This window comes from Lissotriton helveticus, chromosome 2_1, assembly GCF_964261635.1.
Source record: "Lissotriton helveticus chromosome 2_1, aLisHel1.1, whole genome shotgun sequence".
Lineage (NCBI taxonomy): Eukaryota > Metazoa > Chordata > Amphibia > Caudata > Salamandridae > Lissotriton > Lissotriton helveticus.
In genome coordinates, this window is record NC_136059.1 from 140,230,065 (window position 1) to 140,257,215 (window position 27,151).

General features: G+C 44.9%; 1 protein-coding gene across 1 annotated transcript in view; it reads left to right on the plus strand.

Moving 5' to 3' along the window:
- LOC144817800 (uncharacterized) overlaps positions 1-27,151 on the plus strand; it is a 54,214-nt gene that overhangs the window by 21,464 nt on the left and 5,599 nt on the right. The window lies entirely within an intron of this gene.

The following is a 27,151-nucleotide window of genomic DNA, read 5'->3' on the forward strand; positions in this document are numbered from 1 at the left end:
GAGGCAGGACATAATCTGCCTACAGGAGTGCTGGGACCCAGATGAGACCCATATTGAGGGTTTTAGCACTTTCTACGTTCCTTCGATCCAGGGTAACCGAGGCAGAGGCTCTGGGGGACTGTGCATTTTTACTTCTAACCTCTGTAACTTAGAACAGAATACATATGAGGCAAGTGGGCCAAAAACAGGTGTAGGGAGCTCACTACAAGGCCTGTTCATTAAATCAAATGGGCGATCCTTTTTTCTGATAAACCTCTATAATAACGTGCCAAAAGTTGAGGTTAAAATCCTAATAGCGGAACTGGACTCACTGCTAAAGAGAGGCGGCCAGGCGGCAGATTGCTTACTCATAGCAGGGGATTTCAACTGCCATCTATGTCCCTATAGTCAGACAAAAAACTGTGGCATCTTTGATTTAAAAGGGGATCCCACTACGCATTTTGACCATTCCTTAGGGGGAAATTTGTGGAACCAATTCATGCATGAATGGGATTTGGCCTTTATAAATGAACTCTGCCAGCCACCCGTAGCGTTTCAAACAACTTTTTTTGGTCATGGGGCAGGCACTGTAATCGACTTTATCCTAGTCTCCAATAGGAACCAAGGCTGGGTGGGGGGTTTTGACACTGAGGGCTTAGCAATAAGCGACCATTTTCCCATCAGTGCTTCCCTTAAACTAGGGAAACCTTATACCCAAAAAATAAGTACCACAAATACACTGCATGGTCGTTCAGTGGCGCTGGCCAGAAAAAATGGTTATGCTATTAAATGGGCAAAAATTGAACCCACAAATTTTCTAAAAGATTTATTACAGAAAGAATCTAGACAATTTACTACCTGTTTGGAACTAAGTACCAACCCCGAGCAAATTGTACAGGCATATGATGAGATTAAAGCCACAATAAATATGAAGCTAATTAAAAAAATAAAGGCAGGGGATGAAACGAGAATACATGGCTGGTTCAATCGAGTCTGTACTAATGCACACAAAGCACTCTTACAGGCCCTAAAAACCGTACCTAGGGATAGCGGACGAGTCAAGGAGGCCAGAAAAGCTTATAAGCTGATCCTCCTAACTAGGAAGAAAGAACTTAAAAACGCAGCTTGGGAAGCTTTGATAAAGGCAAGCGCATTAAGGGACAACACGTCTTTCTGGAAAGAAATCAATGCCCCCTTCTTTCAGGATAGGAAGGTAGACTCCATGGAAATAGGCATATCGGAAGACGTCTGGGTCAATCATTTTACCTCCCTCTACAAGAAAGAATCACTTGATTTGATCCCACAAGAGGAGATGGACGCGGGGAGAGAGCTTCCTTTACAGTCACAGGGACATTTTCCACTAAATGTAATGTTCACCCCTACAGACCTGGAACAAGCGATCGCCCAGAGCGCAAGTTTAAAGGCCCCGGGGCCTGATGGAGTCCCCATTGATCTGTTTAAAGGGAACGTAGACCTCTGGGCCCCCTTACTAGCAAATGTCCTCAATGCTTATACCAAACTAGGCTTTCCCAACACATGGAATGAAGCGATAGTCATCCCAATATTTAAAAAAGGGGACAGACAAGACCCAAAATGTTATCGCCCCATTTCCCTGTTGGACAATCTAATGAAGGTAGCAGGCAGGGTGTTGCTAACCAAACTACAAACCTGGTCCAAGAGCAATGGGATACTATCAAAATTCCAATATGGTTTTAAGTCAGGCGTGGGAACCATAGAGCAGGGTTTAAACCTGTCCCTCATAATAAATAAATACATTGGATCAAAAAAAGGGAACCTGTTCCTAACATTCGTCGACTTAACCTCGGCATTTGATTGTTTGGACCATGGAATTTTGTGGAAAACCCTGACCAAAATGGGGATAGATAAAAACATTTTAAGTTTTATCCAGGAACTGTACAGAGACGCAGGCGCCACGGTGAGATTTGGCAAAAATGGCGAGCAAACCAGAAAATTTCCAATAGCAAAGGGTGTCCGCCAGGGTTGCATTCTCGCACCGTTTTTATTTAATTTGTATATAAACGAGGTAGCAGTTTTCATGAACAATCTGGAGGTTGATTATCCTAAGATAAATGGACTCGCAGTCCCACTACTGTTATACGCTGATGATGCGGTGATTATGGCCCGCACTCAGCGGGGTCTCCAAAAGGCACTAACGGGCTTCGCAACCTTTATGAGCTCTAGAGGCCTAATATTAAATGTGGGGAAAACTTTTACGATGTCATGCACCACCAGAAAAAAAGTACCTGACTGCAAAACCTATGTTAAAGATTCAAAGATAGCAATGTCCAAATCTTTTTCTTATTTGGGGATTATTTTTAGCAATAGAGGGACATGGTCTGCAGCGATTACCTCACGAAACCTGGCTTTTGCCCGCGCAATAGGGGCGCTTAAGCAATTTGCCAAAAAACTTGGCGGGAAACCGGTAGACACACTACTTAAGATTTACGCAGCAAAATGTGTATCTACAGCTGTCTATGGGGCGGGGATCTGGGGACTTGCAGATAGCTCTGAAATCCAAAGGGTGGAGAATGCTTTCCTGAGGTATCTCCTAGGAGTCCCGCGTTCCACATCTATCACAATCTGCCACAACGAACTGGACAGATCCCATATTAGCGATCTGATAAAGATAGCCCCAGTCATGTTGTGGCACAAGATCTGGACATGCGAGGACACGACCTTTAATAGGGAAATAATTCAAGATTGTCTGCAGCAAGTGAATGGCGTTAAACAGCCATGGCTGGCATATGTCAAAAAATTTCTGAACTCCATCGGCCAACCAGAATTCTTTTTAGACCCAACCTCATGTGCCCAAATCTCAAAAAAAGCATTAAAAGAGACATGCCTTGGTCTACTGGAGGAGAGGAGATATTATCTGGATGGGAATAAGTCCACTATCATAGCCCATCGTCAGATACTCCATGATCATGGTCTTCATCCTTACTTGGAGTCAAAGTTCTCCTGTTATCACAGAATGCTTTTAGCACGTTTGAGGACAGATCCTTTCTTCAGATTAATAACGTTCCCTGTCCCAAATGACTGGTCTGTGAAATTGACAAAATGCCCGTGTGATGGAGTAGCTACCCAGACTAATATACATTGTATTCTATTCTGCAAGTACTATCACTGGGGGAGAAAAAAACACCTGCTGCCACTACTAAAGCTGTGGGGTGTGAGAAGTTGCAAAGCAGCCCTCCATAGATTGTATTTGCTCCAAGACGAGCTTACTATTATAGTGATGATAAAATTCTTGTCGTTCATTATAAGATGTAGAGGGTCTATGAGAAGCGAGTAGAAGGCTGAGGGTTTGTAGGAGTATTATTCTGTGCCTAATAACACCATATAATACATAAATATGTCATATTTACCTCAACCTCCTATCAAGTTAATGAATTAATTTTTGTACCAAATGTTTTTAGAAAACTTTTTTATGACTTTTAATACTAGACTAAATCGAATGACCAGCGCAACGAATAGGAATTTTTGCACTTAAATGTTTAACCTTGGTGTTTTAATTGTATTTTGTAATGTTTGCTTATATGGTGTTTGTCAAATACCGAATAAAGCTATCTTTGAATTTGAATTTGAATTTGATAAGTTAGTATACAGGGAAGAAAGCGGTGTGTGTGTATAAGCCGCTGGATTGGGTAGTTGACAGAAAGGAAGTCTAGCCATGTGGCATCTCTGCATGCAGTATATCAATACGTCATGGTTTTCGCAGTTCAGAGGAAGAGACAAAAGCAACTCGTGGCTCTTCCTGAAAAAGAAGCATTTAAGAACACTGTCCATCATGATTAGCACAGCCTTGGTGCTCTGTGCCCACTGAACCCATCACTTTTCTGGGCAAAAGCTATTAACCTATCCAGAGACGGTGCATTGCTTTACTCAAGATGGCATTATCACAAACTCTATCCTCCAAAGCAGTACACATACTCTTGCACTCCACCAGCAGATCCTCATTTAGGGCCCGATTCACAGAACTAACTTACTACCATTTTGGTATTCACAGAAGGCACTTACTCACTTTGGTATTCACAGAAGGCACTTACTCATTTCGGTATTCACAGAAGTTAGGAGTCCTAACTTTAAGACTCCTAAATGCCTTCTGTGAATACCAAAAGTCTTAAAGTTAGGATTTTTCTCAATTTAGTAGTAGTAAAGTTGGAGCTCTTAACTTTCGGACTCCTAAAGGCCTTCCGTGAATACCAAAAGTCTTAAAATTAGGATTTTTCTCAGCTTTACAACTACTAAACTGAGAAAAATCCAAATTTTAAGACTTTCGGTATTCACAGAAGGCATTTAGGAGTTCTAAAGTTAGGAGTCCTAATTTTACTACTACTAAATTGAGAAAAATCCTAACTAATACCAAAATGAGTAAGTGCCTTCTGTGAATACCAAAATGGTAGTAAGTTTAGGATTTTGTCTTAAGTTAGTTCTGTGAATCGGGCCCCTTCGAATGGCTGATCAATCTGTCATAACAGCACTGAAGGGGCAGTGCTTAATTTGTGAAAAAATTAAATGCCACGGACCTCCTTAAGAGGCCACTTATCCAATTGCTCCTGCCAGCGCCGCCAACGACAGAATCAACACTACCACCAAACATCACACCCTACAAGTGTAACAATTCAGGCTATTTGAGAATCCCGAGGCTATGTGAATGACTTGGGTGGCAAGTATTAGTCGATTTTAATATATATTGACTTAATAAACACCTGTTATTCTAATATTCTCTAATCAGACAAACATTGCCAGCATGTGGTCCAGGTGCTTTTTTCCTAGCTAGATTTTTGGGACTGAAAGACTTTTGTCAGAAAACCAAAATTTATTACACAGTTTTCGCATTTTACTGGGATATAGCCTATTTTTGCTATTTTTTGTGCTTTCAACCTTCTTCCAGTTGATGGTAGAAATGGATATGAAAGCAATAATGGATCCTGGAAAGCTATGCATTATAGTAAAGTAGACACAATTCTGAAACTATCAAGGGGTCATTTGTGTAGATTGTTCAATGATTCTTTATAGAAATTAACAGTTAAATAAAGGAAAAATTTAAAGCAATATACCGTTGGACAGGTTTCAGGTTCAGGTTTTAAAGTCTTTATTTCGATTTTTAACAAATCATAAAAGACACATATAAATACAAAAGAATATAACTGGATCAATTCAATTAAAACAGCCAAAAAACAATACTATAGAAGAAATTTAAACACTAACAAAAAAAGTACAAAAATAAGTATACAAATAAGAATAAAGAACATTTCATGACAAATTGGTAAAACAGATAAAACAGGATTAAATTGCAATTAATGAATAAAGAAACCTGAATAATTTTGTATGAGAATAAATAAATGTACATTAAAAAGTCAACATTACATTTCAAAATTACAGTTCAAAATCATTGTTCAAAATCATTGTGGACGGATCCTTATTATGGCAAAAAAAGGGAAAGAAACAAGGGATACAAATGATGAAACAAAGCCGTGGAATGATTATCAGATACATAATCAAACAGATTATGGCCATTTGCGAATCACCTTTGTACTTGGTGCTAGGGCATGCTGGTTTTTAGTCTTAGGAGCCAAGCCCATCCCAAATACTTTGCCAAAGTTACCACAAAGAGTTCTGAGGAGTTTGTCCTAAGCACCCATATGGCCTCCATTGCTGTTTTAAATGGTAGTTTTTGGAACAAAGGTTTTAACCATTTCTTTCGGGGTGCGCCATACCTTGGGCAGGCAAAAAGGAAGTGACCTTCAGATTCAATATGACCTGGGCAACATGTACAGTAGGGCGATATCCCTGTAGACCGTTTGTTTAGAAAGGTGTTTAAGGGCAGAGCGCCCACTCTAAATTGATGGTATAACTTCTTATCTAACGGTCGAGATATAACATCCCAATATGGCTCTCTTAATAGGTCAAGTTTGAATGTTAAAAACCTGCCTGTAAGGCCATTTTTGTTGGAAAGCAAGACTCTTTTTAAGCGAGTTGTAGCCCAATATAATGATTTGAACTCATCTTTAGGTGGGAAAATATTAGATTGCGGGGATATCCAGAGATGTTCTAAACCCATATCTTTAAGGATTGATTTAACAGCAGAAAGCCAGGGTATTTTCCCTGAACCCCTAATAGACCTGACTTCCGACAATTCTTTTGCAAAAAGGGATAGATCTGGGGATTTCCATATCCGTCTCCACAATGCCACTAACCTAAATCTTGCCATCTCATTAATAGGTGGAGAACCAAGGTCCAAACAGAGGGGGATCAAGGGTGTGGACTGTGGGAGGCCTACAAGATTTCGAAGGAATCTACATTGAGTTTTAAACAGGTTAAGCAAGTCCATGTGACCCCACAGATCCGCGCCATATAAGATGGCTGTAGAGATTTTAACATCATAGATCTCAAGGGCCGGTAGGACCCGTTTTGTAATTGATTCCTTCTGCTCTTTAACAAGACAGCCAGTCAGCCTAGCAAGTTTAAGATGTTGCATATTGATCTGGTCTTTCCATCTTAAACGGCTATCGAGGGTAACCCCTAAATAGGTCATGGTGTCGACCTGTTCGAGGTTTACTCCGTTCAACTTTACTGAGCTTCGGACTGAATGGTTTTTTGTAAAGACCATAAATTTTGTTTTCCCCACATTAACTACCAAATTATTGATGGCACAGTACTCCTCAAAGCGGTCGAGAGCCCGCTGGAGTCCACTGCGTGTTTTTGAGAGGATTAAAGTGTCATCTGCGAAGATGAGTAAAGGGTACCTCATCCCCGCCAGCATTGGTGCATCAGTGGGGGTATCCATGAAAAATTTTACAACTTGGTCGATAAAAAGGAGGAAGAGGGTGGGGGCCAGGACACACCCCTGGCGGACACCTCGAGTTACGGGGAATGTTTCCGTCACTTGTCCCTGACCCCCCCACCTCACCCTCGCAAAGTTGTCCTCATGGAATCTTACAATAAGGTCCAATAATTCTAGCGGGCACCCCAGATTTTTCAGCACACCCCATAGCCTGTCCCTAGGCACTAGGTCGAAGGCGGACTTCAGATCGATGAATGCAGCATAGATGGTGCCACCACCCAACCAAACCTACTTCCAATAGATCAGGCAGAATCTAAAAACCTGATCTATGGTGCTCATTCCCGATCTGAAGCCCGCCTGCATAGGTGACAGAATGTTCTCAGTTTCCATCCATCCCTGTACCCGTCCTAGGACCATGCGTGCCACTATCTTTTGAATCGAATCGATCAAACTGATAGGGCGGTAGTTGCCCGGAATGGATTTATCACCCTTTTTATAAATTGGGACAATTTCGGCCCCTTTCCATGATTTAGGAACTGTAGCTCCAAGGGCCAAAGTGTTAGCTATCCTGGTAATATACGGGAGCCACAAAGTAGGATTAGACTTAAACAGATCTGCCGGAATCAGATCCATACCGGGGGCTTTGCCTCGGAGAGTAAATGCCAGCGCCAACTCAACCTCAGCAACTGTAAAGGTGAGTTTTTTACCTTTTGGGACCTGCAGGGGTGCATTGCCCAAGGGATTTATAGCCTCATCATCACCAGCTCTAAATTGGGCCGAATAGAATGAAACCCAATCCTCAATGGGCACATTATTTCCCGGGGTTGAAGAGCCTACGTTTTTACCCCATTTAACCAAATCCCAAAACCTTTTCTGGTTGTTAGTGGACGATGCCTCCAAAAGGTCTGTCCAAAACCCATCCTCCCACTCCCGTTTAGCTTTACTAAGGGTTTTTTTGTAGTGGAGCCTTGCAGCTCTCACTCCAGCCATATCCCGAGATTTAATGGCTGAAATGAGAGCTGCATGCGCCTCCCTACATCTCTTGTTATACCATTTTTGGGGCAAAGGATTAGTTTTAGTGGTAGCACTCCCACATGGCTTGGATAGGAGAGTTTTTAGGCGATCAAAACAATTAATATGGACACCCATCACATTATTGGCTAATCCAATATCCACCCCCAACAAATCTATTTGCGTCATTTCATTAAGCGCATCCTCCACCACAGCATTAATATTATCTAGTAAACACTCATCTTCCAAAACCCGTGACCACTTCAATCTCCTCCTGTCATTGGTAAGTTGGGCGTCCCCTGTATAGGTGGCAGATGGCTCCTCGTGTCTATTTAGACCCGGTGTCTTCAGCGATAGAGATAGTAGATTATGGTCACTTTCCGGGCGCTCTAATACTACCATGTCTATTAGCAAAGACCAATGTTCCATGTTCAGTAAGATATAGTCAATGCGGCTCTGCCTCTGCCCATTGTCAAAAGTACAATTTCCCTTCACATCCGAGGCAGAGCGGCCATTACATGCACGGAACCCATTTTGTAAACAAAAAGCCATCCAGGAAACTGCAGCCTCTGTTGCTTTAGCCCTCTTCTCCACTTGTAAATCCGGGATACCCCATACCGAATCGTCTGCCATAATCCAGGTATCTCCCATATCTAGCACAGGTTCTATAGTACAATTTAGATCGCCAGCAAGAATGGTAGTAATGCCTCTGTCCATTTTCTTAACCATATGATCAACAAGGTTCAGCAGGGGTGAGCTTCGACCGCCAGACAGACCTCTAGCATAAATATTAACAATGTTCATGATTTGCTTGTTCCCTTTATTTATTATGATGGAGAGGAGATCCTGACTCTCCACCGGGAATTCCATTGGATAAAAACCCAAGGATTGTTTCACCCAGATCAACAAGCCACCAGCGGCCCGCCCTTTGCCTCCTTTTATTGCGGGTTTGAAGAAATTAATATAACCCAACTTATGAACAGGCTCCGTTGCCCATGTTTCCTGCAACAGGATGATATCATAATTGTCCATAAAGTTCAACCAATCAGTGGACACGAGGCGCGCCTTAATACCTGCTATGTTCCAGGACAAAATTTTCAAATGATCTTTCAAGTTGTCTGGCAACATAGGGTATAGGGGCTGTACAGGTCCATGAGACGCCCCTGTATCATCATTAACCACTAAATGCTTAACGCGATCTGCTGGGACTGTGATCTTGTCCTCGGTCAAGGACCCCTGAGTAGCTACATATGGTAAAGAGCTGGTTAACAAAGACATTTGACCTCCTTCCCCATCTACTCGATTGGTGATTTGGATTGGGCAGACCATATTTTGGTCAATGGGCTCTTTGGCTACTACACTACCAATCAGAGACTCACTAGATGGGACATTGAGTCAGTCTATAGCTTCAAGGCCAGAAAGGGGACCAAAATGGTTGAAAAGGAAGGGACGCTGGCAGTCAAGCGGGGTTAATGCCAGGGGATGTCTTGCAGCAGGACCTTTACGAAACAGGGGATAAGACTGAAAGGGTATTTGCCTGCGCGGATAAAAATAGGATAGAGCTAAGGTTTGTACATCCCCCAGCCTAGCAAACCTGGGTTCTCGTTTAATAGCATCTACCACCCATGAATCTTTGAACGAGATGAGTATACAATCTCCTTCTAAATCTTTTACCTCCGGCCCCACCCAATCTACTCTCCTCACATATAGTATTTCCGTGGGGGTAGAGGGCGGTAACGGGCGATTTTTGTTCAACCAAAAAGTGACTTTATTGCGAAGGTCACTGTAGGATTCCCTTGCACCCGGTTTTAAAGGTGCTACACCTGTCAGAACGATGGTGTGTAGGGCTGCTTCAGGTGGTAAATCAACACTGGGAACAATTGGTCTTTTACGCCCCCCCTCCCTATGGGTAGTGGAGGCGGTACGTGGGGCTCTTGAGGTACAAGGCGGTGGAAGATTTAAATTAGGTTGTGTGGGTGGTCCCATTGTTTGTCGCCCACCAGTATTTTGTTTAGCTGCTGGTTTCGATTGGGGCTTTGGTACCTGAATGTGAGTGCTAGCTCCTATTTTAGAAGAGGTAATAAGGGTGGTATTAATTTCTTGGCCCCTTTTAAGTATGGTGCTATTCGTTCCTATGGTTTTATTAGGGAAATTATTACCCTTTTCCATATGGTTGTTACTGGTTACCTTACTGGATGCCTTGCCGGATACTGATGTGTTAATAATAGCGCCCGTATTATTTGGACCAAGTAATGTTTGAAGCATCGTATGGTTTGAATGGATCAAATCCTCCATACTATCAATTTTAGAGGTCATGAGCCTAGTCCGCTCCAGGACTGGTAAGAGTAATGTTTTAATCATGGCCTCCATTTTTGCCAACAAAACCTCGTCACTATTAAGGCACATAGGACAAGTACTTGAGGAGCCCAGAGCCAAAAGGGAGGGGCATAACCATAACATGTTATTAGGCACAGAGGGTATTAGTGGGTTTAAATGAGGCTCGGACCCCTGACCCCCTACCTCTTGGACTTTATTTACTTTACTAGTTTTTAGGTCTCTTTCCCCTGACAATCTAGAATCCCATTTTCTCTTTTTGGTATTGGGGCCGCGATTGGATATAGGGAGATTAACACTTTCGACAGGGTTGGACATGGACTGATTGAGGAGAGGAGATCCAGAAAGCTGGCTAAAATCCTGCTCCTCACTAATCACGGAATCATTATCCTCCTCCCCGTCCCCCTGACTGTCTTGGGAAGCGTTTATACTATTCCTTTCTTCCGTGGTTTTATCTCTTGTTGGGCTGCCCCCAATGTTTTCTAAGTGGACTATTGCGTCTGTAAAGGTGGTATGGACACAATTGAAGGCAGCATGGGGTGCAGAGGGTGCAGGAGAGATAGATGTGGCTATAGCCCCCAGTGAGGATCGCTTTCCACTAATTAGGTCTAATGACAGTCTTTTCTCAACCATGGCGATTTCCTTTTCCAGAATACCAGTGGCCCGTGTTATAAAAGCGTCAAGGGGACCAGAAACGACGCCCTTGGTGGTATTAATTTGGACAGTACGTTCCTTCCCTGATCTTAATGGCATTTTCTATGGTCTTCCTAGCGTCCAGGGGGGGTGGGCCTAGGCCGGACTCTGCCGTACTCGAACGGCCTCAAACGGCCAGCTCTTTGCCCGGTCTTCGCCCCGGCCGTTGCCCCGCGCGCGTCCCGCGTGCGCGTTGCTGTTGCTGCTTATCAGGCAAGAGGATAGGCAGAAGGGGCGGGAAGAGGACCAGCTGCGGCCGATCAACGCCGCTGGGCACGCTGGTCCTCGCAGTCCCGCCTCAGTGCTTGCAGTCCTGTGGTGCGCTCCCTGAGATGGCGATGGTGCTCCTAGCACGTTCTGGACCGGGGCTGGATCCCCAACAACAACAAAGTCTCTCGCCTACGAGCGGCTCCCGCGGAGCGGGGGCCGCGAGGCGTGGCGGCGAAGTGCCCGGAAAAGACGCTGTGCAAACAGGCAGGCGGAAGAGAGCACAGCACTCCCGCAGGGTCGACGATGAATCCCGTTGGACCTTTCTGGTTGTGGGGATATATAGGACTTGTAGGTTCACCAAGAACCTGATGAACCCAGAGGCAACATTTGAGCAGGCTCTTGCAATGTTTTTTCATTATGTATCGGGAATATAGAAATTGATTTGGAAAAATATATGCATGGAAAAATTGGTATGAAAGACACCTATGCATTTCTGAAATTGGAACAAAATATAGAGTTTAGAAACAGTAGATATTTGCACATTTACAAAATTGGGAGTACCCATACAAGCATGAGAATTATAGGTTATTTTTCAAAATGACTTCTTTTTTACACATTGTCTGTCATTCAGTAGGCAAAAATACATTGAAAGTCAATAGCTAATAACATTTGCTTTACAATTCTGTGTTACCCTAAGTCTCCTGATAAAAAAGGTACCTCACTTGAGTGGGTAGGCTGAGAACCCACGACAGGACATGGCCCAAAACGCAACGTGGACACACTTTATTTTTACAGTAAAGACTGACCCTTTTTTTAATGTGCCAAGCTGTAGATTTGAACCCTAGCTCTGCCGGCACCTAGGGAAACCTAGCAAATGTATACATTTTTGAAAACTAGACACCCAGGGTAATCCAGTATGGGGCCACACATGACTGGAAATGGCCTAAAACACAACGTGGACACACCACATTTTCACAGTGAAAAAAGACCCTTTTTTTGAAAGTGCCAAGCTGTACATTTTGAACCCTAGCTCTGCAGGCCCCTAGGGAATAATAGCAAACCTATACATTTTTTAAAACTAGACACCTTGTGGAATCCAGGATGGGGTAGCTTGACTGGCTCCCACCAGGTTCTGTTACCCAGAATATATTGCAAACCTGAATATTTTACAAAAAAAACATTTTCCTCACATTTCTGTGGTGGAAAGTTCTGTAATCTGTGTGGTTCCACAACATTCCACATACCCAACGTTGCCGCATGTCTTCTGAGAAAAATGGTACCTCACTTGTGTGGGTAGGCCTAGTGCCCAGACAGGAAATGGCTCGAACGCAACGTGAACACACCACATTTTCACTGTGAAAACGGATGATTTTGTTACAGTGAAAAGTTGTAGATTTTGACTCCTAGCGCTGCCGAACAACTAGGTGAACCTAGCAAACTTATACATTTTTGAAAACTAGACACCAAGGGGAATCTAGAATGGGGTGACTTGATTGGCTCCTCCCAGGTTCTGTTACCCAAAATCCTCACATTTTTGTGGTGGAAAGTTCAGGAACCTGAGTGGATCCACAAAATTCTACCCATCCTGCATTCCAAATAGTCTGCTGAGAAAAAGTGTACCTCACTTGTGTGGGTAGGCCTAGTGCCTGCGAGAGGAAATAGCCAAAACACAACGTGGACACACTACATTTACACAGTAAAAACAGACCCTTTTTTTGCAAAGTGCCAAGCTGTAGATTTTGAACCCTAGCTCTGCCGGCACCTAGGGAAACCTACCAAAGCCATATATTTTTGAAAACTAGACACCAGCAGAATCCAGGATGGGCTGATTTGACTGGCTCCCACCAGGGTCCGTTACCCAGAAACCCTTGCAAACCTAAATATTTGCCAAAAACACACATTTTCCTCACATTTCGGTGGTGGAAAGTTCTGCAACCTGTGTGGACACACAAAATTCCAAGAAAAATTGTACCTCACTTGTGTGGTTAGGCCTAGTGCCGGCGACAGGAAATGGCCCAGAACACAATGTGGACACACCACATTTTCAAAGGGAAAACAGACGCTTTTATTGCAAAGTGCCAAGTTATAGTTTTTGAATCCTAGCTCTGCCAAACACCTAGGGTAACCTAGCAAACCTATACATTTTTGAAAACTAGACACCCAGGGGAATCCAAAATGGGGTAACTAGACTGGCTCCCACCAGGTTCACATACCCAGAATCTTCTTGCAAACCTAATTAGAAAAAAACCAAAATTTCCTAACATTTTTGTGGTAGAAAGTTCAGGAACGTGCGTGGATCCATAAAATTCTACCCACCCCACACTCCCTAAATTATGTCACTAGAATCCCTTGCAAACCTAAAAAAAAACCCCACATTTTCCTCATATTTCTGTGGTGGAAAGTTCAGGAACCTGCGTGGATCCACAAAATTCCACCCATCCTGCGTTCCCCAAAGTCTTCAGAGAAAAATGGTACCTCACTTGTGTGGGTAGGCCTAGTGCCTGGGGCAGGAATTGGGATGACTGGACTGCCTCCCACCAACTTCTGTTACCTAGAATCCCTTGCAAACCTAAATATGTGTCCAAAAAGGCAAATTTTCCTCACATTTCTGTGGTGGAAAGTCCTGGAATCTGCGTGGATCCACAAAACTGCACCCATTCCACATTCCCCAATGTCACTTGTGTGGGTATGCCTAGTGGCGGCAACAGGAAATGGCCCAAAATGCAACCTGGACCCCACATTTTCACAGTGAAAACTGACCGTTTTTTTGCAAAGTGCCAAGCTGTAGATTTTGAATCCTAGCTCTGCTGGCACCTAGGGAAACATAGCAAACCTATACATTTTTGAAAACTAGACACCCAGGGAAATCCAGGATGGGGTGACTTGAGTGGCTCCCTCCAGGTTCTGTTACCCAGAATCCCTTGCAAACAAAAATATTTGTAAAAATGAAACACATTTTCCTCACATTTTTTTGGGTGGAAAGTGCTGGAATATGTGTGGATCCACAACATTCCACCAACACTGCGTTCCCCAAAGTCTTCAAAGAAAAATGGTACATACCTTGTGTGGGTAGGCCTAGTGCCCGTGACAGGAAACGGCCCAAAAAACAACGTGGACAAACCACATTTTCACAGTGAAAACGGACGCTTTTTTTGCAAAGTGCCAACTTGTAGCTTTTAATTCCTAGTTATAGCACGCAGGACCATTAGCTCAATTTCACCATACTCACCTGTGCCCATAAACATTCACACTTTGAACTAGTGGACCTGCCTTTACTACTATTAACGCCTATCAGTACTTACACTCGTGGAGACTGACTCACCGCCTAAAGACTCTCTTTGTGTTCTTGCTGCCGACCCTAGCTACAGGAGTAGCACAGCTTTCCAGTTAAAGTCCCGCTGAGCGACCGGGAGCGTGAGGCCGCAGAGGAGGACGAGGCGCCGGCCCCAGGACTGCGAGGACCAGCATTCACCATCTTCAGCTGGTCCTCTTCCTGTGACAGCCGCGCCCCCTTCCAGTGCCCCGCCCCCAGCGAAGCACTACAACTTCTCGCGGCACCCGCTGCGCGGGTGCCACTCGTGGAGACTGACTCACCGCCTAAAGACTCTCTTTGTGTTCTTGCTGCCGACCCTAGCTACAGGAGTAGCACAGCTTTCCAGTTAAAGTCCCGCTGAGCGACCGGGAGCGTGAGGCCGCAGAGGAGGACGAGGCGCCGGCCCCAGGACTGCGAGGACCAGCATTCACCATCTTCAGCTGGTCCTCTTCCTGTGAGAGCCGCGCCCCCTTCCAGTGCCCCGCCCCCAGCGAAGCACTACAAATTCTCGCGGCACCCGCTGCGCGGGTGCCACTCGTGGAGACTGACTCACCGCCTAAAGACTCTCTTTGTGTTCTTGCTGCCGACCCTAGCTACAGGAGTAGCACAGCTTTCCAGTTAAAGTCCCGCTGAGCGACCGGGAGCGTGAGGCCGCAGAGGAGGACGAGGCGCCGGCCCCAGGACTGCGAGGACCAGCATTCACCATCTTCAGCTGGTCCTCTTCCTGTGAGAGCCGCGCCCCCTTCCAGTGCCCCGCCCCCAGCGAAGCACTACAACTTCTCGCGGCACCCGCTGCGCGGGTGCCACTCGTGGAGACTGACTCACCGCCTAAAGACTCTCTTTGTGTTCTTGCTGCCGACCCTAGCTACAGGAGTAGCACAGCTTTCCAGTTAAAGTCCCGCTGAGCGACCGGGAGCGTGAGGCCGCAGAGGAGGACGAGGCGCCGGCCCCAGGACTGCGAGGACCAGCATTCACCATCTTCAGCTGGTCCTCTTCCTGTGAGAGCCGCGCCCCCTTCCAGTGCCCCGCCCCCAGCGAAGCACTACAACTTCTCGCGACACCCGCTGCGCGGGACGCGCGCGGGACGCAGCCCGGGGCGAAGCCCGGGCCAAGGGCGGGCCCGTTGTTGCCCGTTAGTGCCCGATAGAGTCCGGTCCGGGCCACTCCTCGTTCATCAACGACCTAGCAACAAAACAAACATGCCAGCCAAAACAAGAAGTACCTCCAAACCCAAATCCAAACATGCGCAGGAGGTAGCACAAGTAACAGGCCCCATTGACCTATTTATATCACGGGTCAACGAGACTATAAATCAAAGCATAGCTCTAATGGAGAAGAGAGTATCTTTAGATCTTATGAGCGCAAATGCCAAGCGATCCTCATTAGGTGCTATAGCAAACGCCGCCTCCCCAATTAACTTTAACACCCAAAACAGCTCCCTTCCGGTGACCCTACCAGCTCCTGACCTAAACACTGTACCATCGGTAGTTGACCTGTCAGTCACGCACTCCGAGTCGGACCTCTCCATAACATCGGATGACTTGGAAGTAACTCCCGACCTAGCTGGCTGCCAAACCCAGGGAGATTTCCAACCCACTGACAGCTTGCCCCAGCAAGGTGCTAGAGAAGGAGCAATACCGGAAACCCGATTAATAAACAGCGGAGAAACACACAGTCTACAGTGTCAGGAACATCCAATGCCTCTTTCAAACTCCTCAACGTCTAATAGCATACTATACATCCCCGAAACAACTCTTCCACACAAGGCAATCTCAAATGATACCACCCCTAACCAATGTAAGACCTGCAGAATCACCTCGCAAGTTCTTACTACAACTAAAGACTTATTATATCAATACTTAAAGCCAATTCAGCTAAGCATCAGAAACCTTGAAGCCCAATTAACGATAATCTCGGCCACCCTTCTAGATTCAAACACCCGGATAGACATAAAGGGGCAGCGTAACACCGTGCATCCACCCAAAAAGCAAAATCAACTGCACACGCAGACAACAGTCGTTCACTCAAACCCAACTTCAATAGCCCAGAGGAATCCAAAACAAACCACCACAATACCCAAACCTAATGTGAATATTCCTCATCCCCAGAAGGAGAAACCCCCTCCTAAAATAGCACAGCAAACAGCACCAATGGATACAACTACGGTAGGCACTCCATGCCCAGCAGCAAACATAGATTCTAGCAGAATCTGCCCAGGAAAGTCCGAATCGCATACATCGAAGTCCCTGCCACCTCAAAAAACACTTAAAAATACACCCAAAAATACACCAAAAAAACCTTTCACAGCTAGACGCCCTGCCCACATGCCCCCGGAAGCTACTCCCTATACAATAGTTCTAACAGGAGTACCCGAGTTAACAGATGATACATCGGAAACTGCATGGTCGCTTAAAAATAAGGCCATGCAGTGGCTTAGTATCAACAGACCCCTCGAATCTCACCTTTCGGGAGGGATCACCGCAGCCCGAAGGGTAGCCTGGATAGGCAAATCGAAAAAAACAATACGCGGTGACTGTATCATCGTAACCTGTAGAGACCCTGCAACTGTAGACCACATCTGCGCTTGGCCTCAACTCGACAAGAAAGGGGGAATAGATGCCTGTCACCTTTCCTTCTTCTACCCCCCAGCGAAGCAACATCGTAACCCTCCATTGTGGGAATGGCACCACCATCCCAAATATCCACGAAATCACGATCCACGACACCAAGTACCATGGAACCAGGCGGAATACTCGCATGACTATCCAGTCAGGGGTGGACCAAGTGAAAGGTACATAGAACGACAAATTCCTTACTGGCAGGACAGACCGTACCAAGCATACGAAGGATGGCAGGGCTTCCCAACCCAAAATCGATTCGATTGCCTCGAAATGGTCGACTGACCGTTTCTGGACAAACTTAGTCACCATAAAACTGACACTACACAATACTCTGTGTCTGATAAACAACATTTAGTACGACCAGAGTTGCCCATTACACCTGAGATATCATCACCCCACCTAAATGACCTCCGGATTAGTACCCTCCCAGCAGAAGCGGATATCAGCCAAAGATCAAATAATGAGCTAGATACAGCTAGTGAATCTAATACCAACAACATGTCATTATCCATCAACGCGAAAGATAAAGATGTCACGAGCGTAGGCATAGCCTATTGGAACATCGCAGGCCTAACCGCAAAAATAACATGTCCTTTATGGCTGAATACTGCGAGGACCTACCAAATCCTGTGCCTCCAAGAGACCTGGCGCACAACCCCTCTTCACCTAGTGGGCTATAAGACCTTCTTCACTAAAGCAACACCGAGCGCCATGGGAAGGCCAAAAGGTGGACTCATGATTTACTTCTCTAACATCGTCCCACTCAGAGTGAAACTATTAAAGGAAACATCTACCTTTCAAATCATTCAAATTACTCATCAGGTGGCAGCAACGAAAAATTTATTCATACTCATAAACTATTACAACAATGCAGGCGCTCTAGAATGCTGCTCCCATCTAGATGAAATGATGACATTCATATCATCACTACAAAGTGCAAATCTCAATATAACACTCAACTATTTATGGGGAGGCGATTTTAATCAAGCATTATGCCCAAACCATAAAAGTTGGATTTGTGGATTACTGAACGAATCTGGAAATCCCATCCCTCATTTTGTTCACACTCCGGGCGGAAATAAGCTTAATGAAATTCTCTTCACTTTGGACTTAGACTTTGTCAATAAGCTAGTTAACCCGGCGCAAGAATTTTTACCCACTTTTCACGGGCGAGGCTGCATGACAATCATAGATTTTATCTTAGCCTCAAACACCTGCAAAGGCTTACTAAAAAACTATAAAGTAGGATCCAGTCCAATCAGCGACCACTATCCCCTAAGTGTGGATCTCCTTATGGGAAAAGTAGGTTTATCTTTAACAAAAGCCACCTCTCTTGACCAACAATCACTGGCCATAAAGAAAAAGAACGGCTACACCATCAAATGGTCAAAGATTGACCCAGAAGAGACCACGCAAAAGATACTCGCAAAAACACAGATATGGCTAACGGACTGTCTGTCTGCAGAGGCATCCCCCGAATTAATTATTACCTCCTTTAACAACATCCAAGGAGCAATAAGGGAAGAGCTATTCAAAAACACATCAAATAAATTAAAACCCCCCATGACGAGATGGTTTGACTCTGATTGCCAAAAGGCCCTCACGTCTCTTAAAGAAGCTCTCCGACAAAAACCTAGAGACGCCCTACTCATTTCATACCGGCGGAAAAAGTACAACAACGCACGGAAAAGCCGTAGGCGACAGATAAAGCAAGACCTATGGCGCCAACTACATGAGAGTGCACTAAAAAAAGATAGTATCACGTTTTGGCAGACAATAAGATCACCTTTTCTGGATAACATCACTGACCCCCATCATTTAGACGTGGCAATAACCGAGAATGACTGGCTCCATCATTTTATAAAAATTTTTGGCTCAACAACGGATCCACCCCAATCAGAAGTTCGGGAACAAGTAAAGAACAATTTCCACCCCATTAACCTACGCTTCACAGTTGCTGAAATTAGAAAGGCCATCAAAGCCTCAAAAACCGGTAAGGCTCCCGGCCCAGACGGGGTGCCTATGGATCTGTTTTTACACAATAGCGATTACTGGTCACTAATAATCACCCGGGTAATGTCCGCAGTCACTGAAATCGGACTTCTTCCATCATGGTCATCATCCACCCTTTTGCCAATATTCAAGAAAGGGGACCGTAATGACCCTGCGTGCTACCGACCAATTTCCCTTCTGGACTCCACGGGCAAGATTGCAGGTCGACTACTCCTGGACCGATTACAATCCTGGGCCCAGGAAAATAACACCATCACAGACCTGCAATACGGCTTCCAGAAGGGGTTGGGGACGGTGGAACAGGCCCTAAACCTGATCCTCCTGGCCGGAAAATATACACGCGCGAAGGGAGGCAACATCTACTTGGTCTACGTAGACCTGAGCGCGGCTTTTGACTGCGTTCAGCATGCAAAGCTGTGGCAGACCATGACTAGCCTTGGAGTGGATCCATCGTTACTAGCCTTTCTCAGGGAATTATATACCAACGCTGAAGGCCGAGTTCGCTATGGCACTGGCGGCGAACTATCACGCCCCTTCAAAATATCACGAGGAGTACGGCAAGGGTGTGTACTGGCTCCCTTCCTGTTCAATCTATACACCAACGGGATTGAACAGGCTATGTTGGAAGGGAGCCAGGACCTTCCACAGATAGCACGCCGCCCGATACCCATCCTTCTGTATGCCGATGACTCGGTCATCCTGGCTCGGACCCCCAACCAACTCCAACGACAGCTGAACAAATACGTGGCATTCATGGACTCCCTGGGTCTAAAAGTAAACATTAAAAAGACTTTCACAATGACTATCGGACCAAAACGGGGTGCCTCAAAATCAATTTTTATTAACAATAACAAGCTGGAAAAAACATCGGTATACCCTTACCTGGGCATACTTGTGGAAGATACAATGACCTGGCACAAAGCAATCGAAGCCAGGAACCTCAACTTTCGCCGAGCAGTATCAGCACTAAGTGCTTTTTCCAGAAAACTTGGAAAACCTGCCCCAGCGGAACTGCTAACGATTTATTACGCAAAATGCCATAGTGTGGCCACGTATGGAGCAGGCATTTGGGGCCACGGACGCATTGATCAACTCCAGGTAACGGAGAATGCTTTTATTAAATATATCCTAGCCCTTCCCCAAAGCTCCCCGACTCTATCAACACATCGGGAGCTGGGCATGGAATATGTAACAGACACCATACGATGCCAGCCTCTCATACTCTGGCACCGCATATGGTGTAATCCCGCAAGTCATATAACACGTTCCCTTATCACTGAATGCCTTGGCCTAGCACACTGGAGAAAAATACCGTGGCTCAACTACATCCATAAATTTCTCCAAGACCTAGATCGCGAGCAATATTTTCTTGAACCACCCTCAATAGAAGACATTTCAAAGAAACAGCTTAAAGAACTCTGCATGGGCCATCTAAGAGAGCTTCGCAACCAAGCAGAGATTGTTAAAACACAAAATGAAAAAATCCGCATATTGCAGCCAGAGAAACTGATGCAGCCCTACTTGACGTTTTTTCTTTCGAATTATGAAAAATTCCTATTGACAAGACTACGGTTCGACCTTTTCTTCCGCATAGTCTCATTTCCTGAACTGAATAACTGGTCCCGAAACCTGACATGCTGCCCTTGTGACGGACTTTCCAAACAATCTACGGTCCATGTCATCTTGTTCTGTAAATATTATAGACCAGCAAGAAAAAAATGGATTCTGCCCCTCCTCCGTTTAAGTGGACATAGACATACATATCCAGCACTCGCTTATCTTCAGACACCGAAAAACGCACATGAAGCAAAACTGGTAGCGACTTTCTTAAAAACAGTAACAATAACCCGTCGCAAAATCGTTTCTTAACATTATAAGCGTCTTATGTAAATGATCTTTTTACTTATTTTTACTTAATGATCTTTATAAAATTTTACTTTTTATGATTATACAAATTTTATAATCGAATAAAAGTTAATGAAATGAAATGAAAATGAGTCCTTTTAGGACTTATACCGGTTAAACCATGACTTACCAATCCTCGTCACCTTTGCTATATGTCCTAGGGATCGAATAAGGAGTTAGAATAAACAGGCAGTATTTAAACAGTATTGCCTTTCCTGTAATAACCACAGACTCGGGGGAAAGTTTTAAATGCTTTATCTATGCAAGTTTAAGTGAGTCTTCAGCCAAATTACAGAGACCATACATTTCATAAGTAATATGTGATTAATAAGATTTAAAGTTTGCACGAAATCACAGTAACACCTTTAGACATTGGTACCTGGAAAGGGTGAGAAAGGGAAATAGCACAAGGACATACCACATGGATTATATTTACCTAGAATGGTGCAAGGACCAATCCTGGCCACGGGCTGGGGCAAAAAGACCAGGCTCCCAATTAATCAGGTGCCCATGGGACAAGCCAGGTACAGTTCAGGACAGGTGACCTCTGCTAAGTGCAACGCCAGCGTCACACCCTCTCTCTCAGTAAGCCAATTCAAAGTACCCCAATCGGGTAATCAATCATTTCCCCGCAAACACCTCCAATTTTCTGACAGAGGGCTCCACCAGCACCTTTGCTCTACATCTCCTATAGCGTGCATTGGGTCAGTGTCAGTGACAGGTCAGCTATTCGGACAAGCCGGACAATTTCTCTATCTAAGCCTACCTTAGTTATACCATTTCCAGGGCAATGTACCACCCCTAAATGTTGCAAATGTATGTGTTGCCTTTCAGTGATTGGTCAGAGAGACGGGAATGGTCAACACACCATACTAAGATAAGGTCATTTCAATTGACTTATATCGATCAAGTTTCCACCCCCAGTTTATTTTCTCATTACTTTATTCCGCCCACCAATATCATTTCATTTTAGCATACAATGTTGTACAAATTAGCAAGTTGTCACCCTTTTCACAGGTCTTGGGGTGAGGATTCCAAGTGCATCACAGGTAAGACAGTCCTTGGCACTGTTTCAATGCCACAGCTCGAGGTCTTTCAGTTCTCCCTGCACATGCTCTGTGTATACTCAAAATGGTGTTTCAGGTTACCCTCATGCCCAAATACGAGCTATCACCAAAGTCAAAGAGAAACATATTAGAATACAAACATAAATGATTGCACCGTATAACATTTATCTCTACTCTATCCCCATTATTTTATTTTAACTTTTGCATTAATAGTTAAGCAGAACTAGTACAAGCAGCAGCATAAGCATTAGCATGTGAAGTTTGAAGCGGCCATTTCTGGCACTAGTGCACAGAATCAAGAAATTTCCCACCAAAAGCAAAGGGCGGTCATACCACGTAGATGTAGCGGAAGCATGTGCAGTAAAGTTCCCACGTTTGCGGCGGTCATTTTTAGGACACTCGGGTTACTGTTAATAAAAGCACATACGCAAACTTCCCCAGTTTACTAAATTTGTCGTGTAATACAAATATTAATGGAAAAAACATGTTGATTAATATATTAGTTAGTTAGTTAGTTATTTCAAGAGGGTTGGATACAGCAAATTTCTGTACGTGTGCAACCTTGCTTCATCACTAGCTCTGCCGAACACCTATGGAAATCTAGAAAATCTATACATTTTTGAAAACTAGACACCCAGGGGAATCCAGAATAGGGTGACTTGACTGGCTCCTACCAGGTTCTGTTACCCAGAATCCCTTGCAAACCTATTTTTTTTAAAACACATTTCCTTACATTTTTGTGGTGGAAAGTTCAGGAACCTGCGTGGGTCCACAAAATTCTACCCACCCTGCTTTCCTCAAAGTCTTCTGAGAAAAATGGTATCTCACTTGTGTGGGTAGGCCTAGTGCCTGTGACAGGAAATGTCCCAAAACACAATGAAAACAGACCCTTTTTTTGCAAAGTGCCAAGCTGTAGATTTTGAACCTTAGCTCTGCCAGCACCTAGGGTAACCTAGCAAACCTATACATTTTTGATGTTTAGACACCCAGTGGAATTCATAATGGGGTGACGTGACTGGCTCCCACCAGGTTCTGTATCCCCGAATCCCTTGCAAACCTAAACATTTGTCCTAAAAAAACACATTTTCCTCCCATTTCTGTGGTGAAACTTTCTGGAATCTGTGTGGATCCACAAAATTCCACCCACCCCGCATTCCACAATGTCTTCCAAGTAAAACGATACCTCACTTGTGTGGTTATGCCTAGTGGCCGCAAAAGGAAATGGCCCAAAATGCAACGTGGACACACCACATTTTCACAGTGAAAACTGACAATTTTTTTGCAAAGTGCCAAGCTGTAGATTTTGTGCCCTAGCTCTGCCTGCACCTAGGGAAACCTAGTAAACCCATACATTTATGAAAACCAGACCTCTGCAGAAAATAATTGTCTGGCACGCCCCGTCACAAACTCGTCGCTCTTCTTCTGCTCATCTGATCCACTAGAGCAAGAAATTCCAGATATGGAGGCAGAGCCTTCAGCTGTTTGGCAGCACAGCTATGGAACAGCCTCCCACCTTATATCAGATAAGTAGAGAAGTTCCCACAGTTTAGGAAGAAACTAAAACGTACCTGTTCCTTAGGGTGTAGTGCCTGCATCGCCTGTGGTGGGTAATCTCTGTGTGTGTAGAGGAACCTCTGTCTTTTCAGCGCCAGGAAACCCGTAGGGTGATAGAGCACTTTATAAATTCTGGTTACATTACATTAAATTACATTACTTGGTATATGTCTAGTATGAACATACCTTCTGGTATGAAAATTACACATTTGCACAGTGGTCAAGTTTCTACTTTCTCCAGTTCATAAAACTTTCATCTAGAAGCCTGGGCAACATTGAAGTTTTCTAGGCTTGCTTGAGTTGAAGTTTTGTTTATATTTGTTCTCCAAGTGGAACCTATTATTTCCCTTGGGGAATGCCTTACCTGACACTGCTTGAAGTCTGGGGGTGTTCTTCTTACCCTGGAAATAAATTCTCGCTCAACAGGAGAAAACCTCCCACCATTATTAGGATGAGCTGCAAATCCTGATACTTCTCTCGTAAATGATTTTTACAAGTGAAAATGACTTTGTGAAGTGGGATCAGTACACCTAGTCTGCTTATGTACATTTATTATGTGTATTATGTCTATGTAAAGTATGCCTGGGTGTACTAGTGTTTTCTCATGCCTACTATGTATCTGTCTTGTCTAAGCATGGGCGAAATTTGCGAATTCGCGTTCCGCGAATTAGCGGATTTCCCTGCGAAATCGCAAAAAAAATCCTTGAATTCGTGAATTTTTCCGCAGATTTTTTTGCGATTTGCCCTGGAGTACTTTCTACTGGCTAATCCATTAAGTGCTCCCGCATTGGGTAAATGTATAGTGCTTTTACTACACTACAGCTGCGTAAAGGGCCAGAAGATGTGTCTCCAGTGACCATGTGTGCCTGTAACACAGGCACAGGCACACATGGTCACTGGAGACACATCTTCTGGCCCTTTACACAGCTGCAGTGTTGTAAATGCACTATGGGGCAGATTTACAAACAGCTTGCGCCTCTTTTGCACCGCAGTTGCGTCACTTTTGTGACGCAGCGGTAGCACAAAACATGCGCCATGGGGCTGGGTATTAACAACGTGACGCATCTGAGAGATGCGTCACGTTGTAAAGCCCTGCGCCGGTTATATGATCAAACAACTACCTCGTTAATCACGAGTGCCTAAACCACGAAGGCTAAACAACGATCAAAGGCAAACCACTAATGTATTGAACCACGACTTCCTGAACCACGAAATATATTTAGTTCACATATTTCCCGAATCTCCCACTATGTTCAAAACGGAACATACCATGAGTAACCTGCTTTCTGCATGTCAGATGAAAACGGGGAAATGTCACTTCATCCACAACTAAGCCGGCGTGCAGCTCAGTGGAACGTCACGCAGAAGAAAAGAGAAGAATCCAGCCTCCTACACGGCTCCTAAGGCTCGAGGTAACCAGTTAGAACTCATGTTTGTGCTTTTTTAATACACTCACGCTGGTTTCAGTAGTACCGGGCAGACCTCAACATTAAATAAACACTCCCTCTAGCTCCTCAGCTGCACACAGTATTCTTTTTCCAATCATTACCATAGTATTACCGTGAGTAGATGACCCTCCACGTTGGTATACATTACCAAATGAGTAAGGGAAAGGCACTCCGATTTATGCCACGGGCATTATTCTTGATTAAAGAACATCTATGCATGCAGCGCAGACAAAATTGTCACAACGCCGCAGCACTTTCTCTGACTGACAGCAGATTGCTACGGGGCACAACGCTTAATTTGTGAAAGAAAGACTGTCGGTGCCCGAGGCTCTGTTCAAAAGTCGGCGGCCGCTGCACTTGAACATCGGTGAGTAAAATACAATGGCTGGAAGTCTTTAATTCACTCCCAGGCACCACCTGCCCCTTTTTCGCGGCCTCGCAGGTTCCTGCTTTCTTCCTTTGGGACAGTGTTGCCTTCCTTCTCTTCCTCTTTTTTCCGATCTATGTGTTTTCCATTTCCTGCACTCGGAAAATTTCTGATGTGGAAAAAAGTGCTGGTCCCCAAAAATAGGTGCTGGTGGCCAACACCTGGTCAAATTAGGCACTACTTGGGGAAAAATATGAAACCTCCAGTGCGCACTGTTTCAGTAATGGTATTGAACGACAAAATCGGTACCTCCCATGGTAAACGGAGACGTAAATAACATGTATGCATGATTTTATTAACATTAAAAAAACGAGGTGGAAATCTCCTGCGCAAAAAACGCTCACCATAGACAATTCACATGGCTACAAGTATAAATGCTCTCAAATCACTGGTCTGACGTCATCCTCATTATCAGATTTCTCAGACTCCCAAGGCATTTAGAGGTAGGTGAAGTCGTTGTTAGCTTAATTAGTTGTTTAGTTCTTCGTGTAAGTCGTGGTTGATGATGTCGTGGTTCATATAAAGGTCGTTGTTTTGGATTCGTTGTTCAGTTCAGTCGTTGTTAAGACTTCGTTATTGAGGCTGTTTCCCCCCTGCGCCATCAGGAGGCGTTCCGGCGCAGCATTGGGGAGATAGGGCCCCCCAGGGCATTGCTGGAGCTGCGTCGCGCTTGCGAAGCAGCTCCAGCAATGCGCTGCTTTTACGGCACAGATGCGTGACGCATCTGTGCCGTTTTTGCCACATGGTGCGCCGCATTGTAAATGCGGCGCACCATGGGTGGCGGAGCTGCGGCGCACAATAACTGGCGAATCCCTGGGGATGCGACAGTTATTGCAAATCTGCCCCTATACATTTAGCCAACGAGGGAGCACATACTGATTAGACAGTAGAAAGTACTCCAGTTGAGTAGAAGTATTGCACAAAACGGTGGCATCTTCGTGGACAAACACGCAGGGCGGGATTCATTCTGCCCCCTGTTAGACTCGTTTTTGTGCCCTTCTGCCCTCTGTTAGACTTGTTTTTCCGTTTTTTTCTGCCCTTCTGCCCTCTGTTAGACTCGTTTTTCCCTTGTTTTTCTGACCTTCTGCCCCCTGTTAGACTTGTTTTTGTGCCCTTCTGCCCTCTGTTAGACTCGTTTTTCCCTTGTTTTTCTGCCCTTCTGCCCTCTGTTAGATTAGTTTTTTGTGCCCTTGTGCCCTCTGTTATTCCCTTGTTTTTCTGCCCTTCTGCCCTCTGTTAGACTCGTTTTTGTGCCTTTCTGCACCCTGTTAGACTCATTTTTTGTGCCCTTCTGCACTCTGTTAGACTCGTTTTTCCCTTGTTTTTCTGCCCTTCTGCCCTCTGTTAGACTGCTTTTTGTGCCTTTCTGCCCTCTGCATCACCACATCATCACTCAGCGCTACCCCAGCATCACTCAGCACCACCACATTATCACTCAGCACCACCACATTATCACTCAGCACCACCACAGCACCACTCAGCACCACCACAGCATCACTCAGCACCACCACAGCATCACTCATCAACACCACAGCACCACTCAGAACCACCCCAGCATCACTCAGCACCATCCCAGTATCACTCAGCACCACCACAGCATCACTCAGCATCACCACAGCACCACCCAGCACCACCACAGCACCACTCAGTACGACACCAGCATCACTCAGCACCATCCCAGTATCACTCAGCACCACCACAGCACCACTCAGCATCACTCAGCACCACCACCACACCACTCAGCACCACCCCAGCATCACTCAGCACC